We start from the raw sequence: 10,586 nt of genomic DNA, 5'->3' as shown, positions 1-10,586 counted from the left end.
TTTGTCCACCAGTATAACCAAATCCTTCTCCATAGGGCTGCTCTCAATCCATTAATCCCCCAGTCTGTATGGTATTTGGGATTCCCCCAAACTAGATGCAGGACTTTGGCCTTGTTGAACCATATGAGGTTCACATGGGCCCACTCCTCAAACCTGACAAGGACCCTCTGGGTGGCATCCCTTCCCTCAAGTGAATCAATTGCACCACTCAGGTTGGTATCATCTGTAACCTTGCTGAGGGTGCACTCAATCCTACTGTATATGTCATTAATAAATATATTGAATAGTTCTGGTCCCAGTACAGAACCCTGAGGGACACCACTCGTTACTAAATTTCATTTGAACATAAAACTGTTGACTGCAACTCTTTGCATGTGGCTATACAGCCAATTCTTTATCCATTGAATAGTCCATCCATCAAAACCATATGTCTCCAACTTAGAGACATGGATGCTGTGTAGTATCATGTCAAAGGCCTTACAGAAGTCAAGGCAGATGACATCCATAGCTCTTCCCTCATCCACTGATGTGATCAGTCAAGCAAGAAGGCCACCAGATTTAGTTAGGCACAACTGGCCCTTTGTGAAGCCATGGTGGCTGTCTTTAGTCACCTCCCTGGCATCCATATGCCTCAGCATAACTTCCACGAGGATCTGTTCTACTATCTTACTGGGCACAGAGGTGTAGCTGAGTGGACAGTAGCTTCTAGGATCCTCCCTTTTAACCTTTTTATAGATATTATAAATCCTCTAAAATTTATGAAATATGAATTAGTATCACTTTCAAGTTTTTGAAACATTAAACATGTACATAAATACTACTAATGTTTCATTAAGTCCTTTCTGACATAGATGTTGTGGAAAGTAAAGTTTACTTTTTTACAAACATACTTAAGATTTCAACTGATGAAGAGTCCATTAGCATCCACCGGCTATTCCAGTGCTTGATAACTTTTCTTGTTTCTTGAGCCCACTGCTTTTAGCTATTGTTATTTTCATGTATTTGAAATTATCTGAGTCTGTAAGACACCTTGGGATTTTTAGTTTTGTTGGGATTTAGTGTGTTGGGATTTTTAGTTTTGTTTTCCAGGTCTCTCCAGTCCTTTAAATATTTCTAAATCTGTGATCATGTCATTTCTTAAGCTACTTTACAAAGGTTAGATGGCTAAACCCTTCTCTCCAAAGCTCTGAAATGTGGTGTCCAAGACTTGTGTCATTGCTGTAGCTCTTTTCTAAATCGTTCTATTTTTCATGTATCATGTAGAAGAATGGTAGTAAGGAGTAAGGATCATCAGATGATATAGTGAAAGCATTGCACCAGCTGAAAATCTACTTCTGCAGCTGTATGAAGTATCCTTAACATCTCTAAACATGCCCAGTCTTTGCCATCTCTGTATTCACACTTAATATCACCATAGAGTGATATTCAACTCTCTTGTATGTGTCATGCACCAGTCCAATGATTATAGTATGTTCTTCAGAGTGCCAGGCTACTTACAAAGATCTACTCCGCTTTATTTAGAAATAACAGCCTTAGAGATCTTATTTTCTTTTAGAATTGTTAGGAATAAGCTATTTGATCCTATAGATGTAAAAAATATCATTTTCTATATAACAACTTTCCTAATTATTTTTGAAACAGAATATATGGCTGTTTCATTGAAACTATGTATTTGTCATCAAACCCTCCTGCAGGTGCAGGAGGAAAAACATTTCTCGAAGATCTTATGCCATCCTTCTATGTCATTATTAATCTTCTACAATGTTTGTTTAAATAAAAGTCCATTGAAAACAGAAAAATCTGCAACAACACAGCATTACACTTTCACATGTTCCATAGTAGCTTTACTCTTCTGTATTCACTTATGCACTGCCTTCTATGTGCCCAGATAAATGCCTAAATGCATTTATTTCATTGGCACAGTCACCTCTACTTACGGTCTATATAAGCCTTTCCAAAGTCAGAGGAGAAAAGGATAACATCTGCATAATTTAGACACTTAGTTTACTATTGGCTCTGTCAGCAGAACTCATGTAAAGTTGTCAATATGATGAGGATCCAGCTACATAAAAATTCAAGGCTGTAACAAGGACAGGGGAAGAAGAATGCTGTGGTACATTTCTGGTATAGGAAGGGTACCAGATGAATTAAAATACTTTTCATTACTATTGGTACTGTCACATGAGAAGGACTACTGAATGTCTACAAGTGCATGGATGCAAAAAGGACAAGAAAAAGAAAAGGGACAGAATAGTATACAGATGGCTCCAGGAACTTTAACCCCAAGCTTTAGGATTACATTGTTATCCTCTGTTCTCCTTGTTATACTGGGTATTGGTTCTTTTGATTATGTTAGATTGAAAATGTTAAGAGACAGTTGAAAGCAAGCAGGTTATCAACAAGTGTTTCCAGAAGGCATAACTATATAAAATCTTCTGGCAGCTTTGTAAGCAAGAAGGAACTGAACACGATTGGCCATTTCAGCACTGAATTCATGCATATTTCCCTCAATATTCGCAGTTCCCATTCCTAATGGGAGCTGACAGAATGTAAATGAGTTTCTAAAGGAACCAGCAAAAGTGGCAATTTTTCTCATTTAATCTTCAGATGAGCTGTCTGTCTCCCAGCTGCTGAGCTTCATTAGAATTCTGAAACTAATTTCACCTATCAACACATGATTATTGGTTTGAGTGAGGTTTTTGGGATAGTCTGAGTAAAAATCACTCTACAATGCAGAGTTGGCTCAATAAAAAAAGAGAAAAGAATAGAATAAAACTGGCAGGCTTCAGAACAGTTAGTTCTTACCCTGAAGAAAACTTACATTTATCTTCGGATTCTGGTAAAAGTTCATCCTATACAGATCAGCAACGTAACAAAAAATGTGATATATAGGAAAGCTAGAGAGATATTACATTTTATTTATTAGTATAAAACAAATTAGAAAAGATTAATATTGATGTCCAATTACAAAAGTCAGTATCTGGCAATGACTTGTGAATTTCCAAACCAAAGGGTATATATGAGATTTAAATTATGAAAAAGTAGACTAATTGATTCAGCTATGCAAAGTGATCTAGTTTTAAGTATTAACATTGGACAAATATAATATTTTCCATTTCTTCCCTACAGTCATGCTATGCTCACTACCAATATTCATTATTCTGTCTACTTGTTCTCAATCAAGCAATCAGCTATGTCTTCTTGGAGATCTGTGAAGACTACTGATGTCATCACAGGTTTGTAATCCAACTGTATGTATATCAAAAAAAAAAAAAATTTCTGTACATTATAATCTGTCCAAGAAATTACATATATCTGTAGGAGATGGCTTTAATTGTTGTCATGACTATATGTCCTTGGCACTGGACAATTGTGTTGTGCTGTGATTGCCTCCACTTTTATTACCAACAAATTTCTTCTCTATCATTTGTTTACCCCTGTATTTTGTCTTTATGAATCAGTACATGTTCATAACAAGATGCACTTCATTTCCCTCACTGCTTCCATTTGGGAAGTCAGATTTCCACTAATCTTTCAAACTATCCTCTGCTCTTTTAAAGTTCAGTCCATTTCTCACAATAATTCAGCTTCGACCTAGTTATCAGTTACATCACAAATAGTTTGTCTCTGTTGGTCAATCTGTTATCTGTACAGGTTACATGATTTAGCTTTATTATGTAGGGCTAAGAGAATGGCTAGCAGTCTCAACTGGCAGCGTATTTCTTGTAAAGAAAATGCATTTCCCCTGTGGTATTATTGAATGCATCACAGCAGTCTTGAAATTTCTAAGTGACTTTGCCTAGCATTTTACATTCCCTTTCTTTCTCCCAAAAGAACATTGCTCTCAGCTTGCAACACAACATTTTGATTGTTTCCAACTCTGATTTCTCTACACTACTACCCACTTTAACCTAATGCAATTTTACACCAGGAACCTCTGACATGGGTGTTAAGAGGCCGCAGAGGCACTGAGCAGAGAGAATGATGTTTGCTTCCTATCCCTCAGTCTCATGGCATGGGGAAATTTGCAAAAAGGTAAATGAACCACAACAGAGATCACGTCATACAGTGGCTACTGGAAATATGGTACAAAAGAAAATAGTTAAAGAATAAGGAAAAAACATGCAGATGTCACTTGTGTTTACTAATTTCAACCCAACAACGGTTTTCCAATAGCACTTTTAAGGAATTAAAAGTAAACTTCCAGCTATTTTTAATTCTAGTATATATACATATGTATCAGAATTAATGATTACAAACTGTGTGTCATATGTGTACAATCACATCATAGGCTTAAAGAGGACATTCACATTATACTGTTGCTAAATAGTCTGAAATGCAGGGTTTTTCAAAAAGATGGACCCAATTTCAAAGCTATAGTGATTTCAAATTGTCTGTCTTTTTGAAACACCCTGTATTATAGAAGATTCATAAATGCAATAGCATACAGTTTTTCTAAAGAACTTGTAAGTGTATCAGAGATCCTTACCACTTTTCCAACTACCATAATTAAGAATTTCGTATTACACAACTGCATTTTCTGAATGTGTTACTACTTTACAGGAGGTTCTGCAGCATAATCATAGTAAGTCATTATTATTCCATACGTAAAGAGTGACTTTAACAGGACAGTTTTTAATTTTTCATATTCATGTATTTGGTGTAGCTAATAACCCATAAAACACATTTACAGTCAATTTAACCTGCATTAAAATTGTATTTGTCAACCATACAACAAACTTCACTTGCTGCAGTTGTTTCAACAGGTTACCACTATACTAATACATTACACTAAAGTAAATGGTAAAAGATTTAACATATCATAGAAGCGAATCTTAACAATCTGTGCAAGCATAGTCTGTTTCCTGAAGAACCATTTAAACTGCCTTATTTTTGTTATTGCTTGCTGTAATTAATTTTTGCAGTTTCAAAACTCTGGGTTCCTACTTTTCCTGAGTTCTTACTTCATGATGCTTGATGTTGCCCCTAAAATTGTGCTGCAAAATACAGGTCTGAGAGAGATGACAAGGAGGGCTGACACATGAAAAATGGAAAAGGTAGATAAGGTTAGTGGAATCGACTCCAGTAAAGTAATGATGCACCAAAAGTCCAAAACTGTCTATGGAAGAGTAGTTTATTGTGTCAAAACTGTTATAACTTGGGAGATTTACCTTTTTTAACTCTAAGACTGTAGTTGTATACTGTATTCACACTACAATGACATCCAGTCATGGTCAGTCTTTTGCTTGAATGGGGCACAAAAAACAGCAGCCCTTTTCTTACAAACTATATTTGTCAGTGCTCCCTCACAAACTCAGACAAATCAATTCCTCCCTTCAGAAACACTGATTTTGATCACATGCTATAGAAACAAGCATGGTTAGGGCACTTTTCACAGTATCTGCCTGTACAATGTATGAGGCTCTTGGTATCTCATTGCACATCTACTCGAACAAACACATTCTTAGAGTGAATGTACAATAGACAAAACTGTTAGTTGTGAAAGATTTCATAGCTAGCTAGAAAGTGTGAGCATTTTATGGTTTGTTTCATTTTTTCTTACTCTCTTTTTAGGTCAATTTTCAACAGGTTGTGTTTAGACATTCTCACTAAGTGGATTTCTGTTCCTGGTTGACAACTCACTAATTCTTATTCTCATAATAACAAAAACAGGTCAAGGCAACAAGCACTGTCACCCAAGTTATTAATCCAGGTACAGTGTCTCATAGAGAGAAAAATCCACAACAGTTCACTAAAAGATAATATTCAAATAGAAACAGAAGCACCTCATTAAGTATCCTTGAAATGAAAATATCCTTGAATCGCATAAGCAACTGAAGATTAGACAGCCATGAGCAGTATAAAGTATTTGTATCACAATTACACAAATTCCATTTTTCAGTTCCAATAACAAACTCTTACCTCTTCATAGGATTTCAGTTACCTGACTGATGGTTCTTCTTGTCTGATATACATAATATTTTAGCGAAACTCACAGTTTCAAGGGTTCTGTATGGGAGAGGCAGCACACTGACAAAAAGTCACGCAGCCTCAGGAACTGCTGCTATTTCCCTGAAATCAGTGAGGTGACTTCTGTTGTTTCTGAAGCTGTCAGATCAGTTCTCAAAAGTTCTAATCAGAGAAAGCAGGAAAAGTATAGCTGAGGTTATGAAGCTACATTTAACTGAGCCTGAGTTGTTTTCCTCATCTTTTCTGCGTCATGCAGGCTTTTTTGCTAGAGAGATTAAACATGGATTTGGGATATTCAAGAAAAGATGAGGATACAAGTTGTGTGGCATTCCACTTGCTTTTACAAAAGGATGTTTAGAACGAGCATGAGTCATTGCTGCATTCTGCAGTCTGTAAAGCAGCTGATAATAAAATTTAGAAAAAAAAAAAAAAAAAGTGGAATAACCTTATTTCAAACTTCTTTTCTCCTTGTCATCTTTCTACACACAACATATATTATGCTGGACCACTAGCCATGGTAAAACTACATTTATGTAAATGTGCTTCATGAATTGAACTTGCATTTTTTCCATCATTTTCTCTGGGTTTCTAGAACTATTAATGTGGAACTGAAGCTTTTTTGTAGTTATAAATGTCATTCACAGTGGTAGGTTATACTTATTCATTTGCTTAATTAGTTCATTTATCAAATGGATGTGTTCCATTGTAGTGAAGCCTGATTAAAAGCCTGTCTTTTCTGTTAGTTGGTTGGACTCCAGCTCGTCTGTGAGTTGATTTCACAAAAACGAGCCAAAAAGTTTATAGAATGAAGACATGAGCCTTATCAATCTCCAGTTCCTTCTGTTTTGCTCACAAGAACATTAATAACTAGTAATTTTTCTGAAATTACAGAAAATGAGGAATTTTCTTTCATTTGTCTGCTAAGGGCAGAGTTAAAATTGGCCTTATTGTAATTATTATTTATATTGCAGTGGTTTCATTGTGAATGCTACAAATGTGTAATACAGACTCTTTCAAAGACCTTCAGTTCTAAAGACAGGAGACAAAGGGTGAAACGAGAAATGGAGACAGAGAAAGGTGAAGTGATGCTTAGAGACCACACAGCAAGTCACAACAAAACCAAAAATAGAATGAAGCTCTTGTCTTTCATATCACATTGTCTCCAAAATCCCCAGTAAAAGTTCATAAATTCTCTTAAACAAGTTCTCTAAATGTTGAGTATGAGTTTTTTTTCTGTCAACTGAGTGAACATCTGCTGTTTTCTTGGCCACAGTTCCAGCCATTTTGGGATGCATAATATGCTTTATTCATTTGCAGCATTCATCATGGTACTCCACACACATAAACATAATTTAGACCAACCTAACATAAAACACGTATTACAATATGTTGCACTTAAGGGTTCACTAGAATGGGCACAGGAACAGATAAAACTTTACATGTGTTTGTAATATTTTGTGTGCTTTTCTGTTGAAAACAACTAACACTGAGGGAAATCAAAGATCTATATGTTCAGAAACACAAGAGTGAAACAGTACCCATAAGATGAGGAGCTCTCATAATTACTGCATTTAGTAGACTTTGAATATATAAATTTTGGTCTAAAAGTGTCAGTGTTTTTGACAAGATAAGAAAGGTTACTCAAGTGACCTGTAGGTTGTCATAAGATCCATAGTAAGTTGTAGCCTAAAGCAATGCCAGAGCAAAACCTTTGCCAGCAGATCAGCTTCAATGCAAATGGAACATGATTACTGGGAATTACTAGTAGCAAACATGGTTGGTGGAAGCAATTACTGGAGAACTATGTCATGGATAGTGATGAGGTACCTGGTTCCTCAAAATTAAGGGAATAGTTGACATATGTGGCTAAGGATGAATGAATATCAGGACTCAGTAATTTTGGTGAGACCACTCTACACAGCCTTCTAGATTTGGCCTGTCATTGTAGTGCCCTGAAAACTCACCACAATCTTCAAGTATAAAGAGTAAGTGGTATGAAACTAGACAAGTAGTGAGAAGTTTCTCTGGAACTTCATACACCCATAAAAACTTGAAAACCTCATGATTTGTATGATATTTATATAGTGATTTGAGCATCACTTTTCTAAAAATAACATACTCAATATTCAGCTGAGGCTAAATAAAACCTCAATCCTAAAAACAGCCTCAGTGATTTAGAGACCATCCATGGGGTTTACTGAAATCAATCACAGTATTTGAACTCATTGAGCAAAAAAACTTCAGAAGTTCCTGGCTTTAGGTCCCGATTTTAGTTGTATCCCAAACCCGTATCAAGGCAAGTTTACAGTTTTTCCATTGTATTTCCCACCCCTGTTCTCCATTTTTGTCGGAAAGAAATCAGGAGGGAGAGCAAGTTTGAGTTCGTTTCTGGTCAAGACCCAAAAAAAGAACAGGTTCTCCATGGTATATATGCAGGTGTGGAGAGTAGCTTCATCCTACTAATTCTCTAGTCAAATTGAGGGTCCAAAGAGCATGAATATTAAGAATACAGCCAAGTGCTCTAAAGTTACCTTTCACTAAATGTTAAAAGCTTGCAAGTTGGGGTTTTAATGTGGGGAGGGGGTTGTTGGGGTTTTTTTATTATTTTTTTTCACAGTGATATGCCTCCTGATAAATAGGTGCAAGGGCTTATCTGTATCAACATATTGAGGGCATTTTTGGCATAACAACCACCCAAAATGCACATATAACAGTGGAGGGAGGTGAAAGAAACAGATGAGAAACAGCTTAATGTAAAAGCCTCTGAAATCACTTTAATGTTGATGATAATTTTAGCTAATTTTAGCCATCTACAAATCAGTCGTGTAATCTAAACTAATCTTCACTATTCTGGCCACAGGGAATAAACAGTTAGACTTCTCCTGATTCATTGTACATTTCTAATCCATATTTTCCATCTTTCAAGACAGAATGAAGTATTTTCTAACTCTTTTTCCATGTCATTGACTCTGGATGCAATCTACGTCACTATGTGCCCATGTGAGAGCAAATAACAGACTTAGAAAGATACTTTCTTCAGTTCGATATTTTCTGAAATGAGAAGAAGCATCCTGTGTCCTTAATGCTCAGTTAATGATTTATAATCAATCATCAATATGTATTAAGGTAATATATAGCTCAGCTTCCTTCTTGATTAGACACAGAAATTGTTAAAATTTGAAATATTAGAGTAAGATAACTAAAAGCAAAATAAATACTATAACCCCTGAAACTATTTTTAGTTTATTAGAGCACAGATTCTTAAATACCACAGCAGAGCACAGAGTATAGCATGTGCAGATTTCATGAAATCCAAATATACTTCCATATTTGCTAAAATTGCAGAGATAGCTGTACACAAGGCTGATGAAAACAGGTGGACTCACTTGTTATTCTAATAAAGGCAAAATATTCTTTTCTTCCCATCTCTTACAAATCACAGTGTAACTATCTCCCTTCTTATTTTCAGTTATCTTCTTCATTTTACTTCAGGTTTCATAAATTTTTTCTTCACTGCATTTGTCTAAATTCACAAATGTCTTGTTTTCTTAAGTTTCCTTAATAATATTTAGTTTTATTACTCCTCAGTGTTAAATTCAGTTTCATATTTCTGGCGTTTTGATTCCGGTAAAAAATTCCACATTGCTGTGTTTTTCCCTGCTTTTCATCCATTTCAGTCAAGTGATTTCTATTCAAAGCTAATCAAAAAAACATTCAATATTAGCTAATTATCTCTCTATATATAGAGAAAGTCTGCTAGGTCTTTAATTATACAAGCACAACTTCTTGTAAGCTTAATGCCAAAATTCTTACTTGCTCCTTACTTTCAATAGCATAGCCAGCAAGATGGACAGCAGTGTGAGTTAGGTCATCCACTTAAAAAAAAAAAAAAAAAAAAAAAAAATCTTTAAATAACAAGCCAAGAGATAGCATTAAGGCAGTCTGATTGTTGGGATGCTCCTCATATGACAGAGAAGATCTGGATTACTTAAGAGCAAGCATGTGCATAATCATCTAAATTAGTTCCATAAAGATCAGGTTGTAAGTTAAACAGTTAAAAAACCTTGTCTTTCTGAAGATACTTTGCTTTTTATAAGTGCATACTTACTAGACTCCAAAGAGCTAACAGCTAAGCACACAGTCCAGTGGCATGGGCTGTTATCAATTGTTCATATAAATAGGACTTGCATGAAAGACCAAAAAAGAACCTCTACAGAATTCCCACTAGGCTGGTAATCAGTATAATCGGAAATTAGGGGCTTGAGTGCAGATGACACTTCTGTTGGATTTGGAAGAACCACATTCACCTACAAGACTATTCAGGGACAGTATGCACAGAACATATGCAATGACAGTTTGATTAACAGTCACCAGTGAGTTTGAACTGATAGCCAAATAAATGCCTTTGTTCTTTATGTCCTAAATGAAAACTAAAATTTTTTATGGGACTGGTAGAATATATTGTTTCTACTAACTTATAGCTGCTCTGTAAACTTTGGTTAAAAATATCAAACAAGAGAGGTTGTACCAAGGACAAAGCAGAAAAAAACATCAGCAATAAGAGAGCAGAGGTTTGTACCAAGGATGGTGATGTGAAGGTGTGAGACACAGAATTC

The sequence above is a fragment of the Nesoenas mayeri genome (genome assembly GCF_963082525.1).
Source record: "Nesoenas mayeri genome assembly, chromosome: 1".
Lineage (NCBI taxonomy): Eukaryota > Metazoa > Chordata > Aves > Columbiformes > Columbidae > Nesoenas > Nesoenas mayeri.
This window is presented reverse-complemented; position numbering follows the sequence as displayed.